Source organism: Ambystoma mexicanum, chromosome 10, assembly GCF_040938575.1.
Source record: "Ambystoma mexicanum isolate Mex_15411 chromosome 10, UKY_AmexF1_1, whole genome shotgun sequence".
Taxonomy (NCBI): domain Eukaryota; kingdom Metazoa; phylum Chordata; class Amphibia; order Caudata; family Ambystomatidae; genus Ambystoma; species Ambystoma mexicanum.
Window position 1 is genome coordinate 1512094656 of NC_090932.1, and position 1449 is coordinate 1512096104.

Sequence of the window (1449 nt, forward strand, 5' to 3'; positions counted from 1 at the left end):
GATATATTCCCTCCCACTCTCTTTTTTTAAAAACACATCTTAAAAATCATTTAAAAATCATTTGCCTTCTACGAGGCCCTAACTTTTCACCTTTTGGTTTATGTATTATGTTCCATTAATTAATGAAATTAATTGTTCGGGAGTTCTTTACCACTGCACAGCAGATATATTCAGCAGATATATTCCCTATGATTGGAGAAGACTATTTGAATAAGAGCAACTTGAATGCCCTAATGAAGACCTGTGGTTTAAGGTCAAAACACGTGTTGGCAGAGGCTGAAAATTAAAATAAAAAATAACATTTGATTAATAGCCAATTTTGGTTGATTCTTTGAGAAGACTTATGTATATAGTGTTTGGCGCATTGGGAAGGTGCATTTTTTAAAAACGATTTCCATGCGTTATCCTACAAAACCAAATGTAAATTGAGTGTCTTACCTAATTTTTCACTAAAAGAATGCTGTAGAATGCACCGCTTTAACATCAACAATAAAGAGTTGAGATATTGCATACCGGATGTGCTCTGCAACAGCTTCCAATCGAACTCCTTATTAGGTGAATACACGTGCATAAAGATTTCGCTGCGCATGGAAAGTCGGCGTCCATTTTCAACCTCTAGCAACCCATAAAAAATTGATCTATCTTTATACTTTGAAAGATCAGTCTCCGTGGAGACTGATAAAAATTACCAAGTCGACTATATTTCAAGTCACCTTGGCGGGGTATTGGGTAAAGTTTTCAATAAGCAATAATCGCGCCTCGGTTAAACCTCATTGGCTACGATACTGCCACTGCGCAAAGCTAACAGACAAACGGTAATTTAACCAAGCCATCAGAACTATCACCTATCTAACAGAGTGTGATAAACATGCTTATCTTCAGGATTACTACTTCATAAGTATTCCATAGCAAACATGATGCCACGCATTAAAAACGATGTTCGGCTCTTTTTTTCGTCTGCCTGGCTCGGAGCAGACAACGCCGGGAATTGTGGGAACGAGCATACTAAATTAGCAAGCACACGAGTTCCAACTTCGTTATGGCAATTGAAGAAGGACTAGGCAATGCCGACTCTCCTGGGAGCACATGGAGCGGCTCATGGGCGGAACGTTGCTGTCCCTGCTCTCCTGATGTCAATCTTCACCCGCTCTCATGGAAGCTCCGGCATTTTAGATACATGCTATCCCAGAGCGTTCACTGGCGCATCGTCATTTCTTACAGCGTGATCGTGACGTGATCCCATGCGGTCCAGGACTCAGGCTGCTGGGCAGTTTCCGGTCTCTCGTCGAAACGTGCCGACTTTGTTCTCCACTACATTTGATTGTTAAACGTGTGTTTTTTTATGGCACGTTCCTCCTTTAAGACGTATAGTTCTTTTTACAACGCTGGATGGAGCTGGAGCCACTAGGCTACGCTGCCATCTTCCTTGCCATCAAGCCACACACGTGT

General features: G+C 41.6%; 1 non-coding gene across 1 annotated transcript; it reads right to left on the reverse strand.

Annotated features, from left to right (window-relative positions):
* Nucleotides 1-663: 663 nt before the first annotated feature.
* LOC138496271 (U4 spliceosomal RNA) lies at nt 664-803 on the reverse strand. The gene has a single exon (XR_011277799.1). It is a non-coding gene; the product is annotated as a U4 spliceosomal RNA (small nuclear RNA).
* Nucleotides 804-1449: the final 646 nt, after the last annotated feature.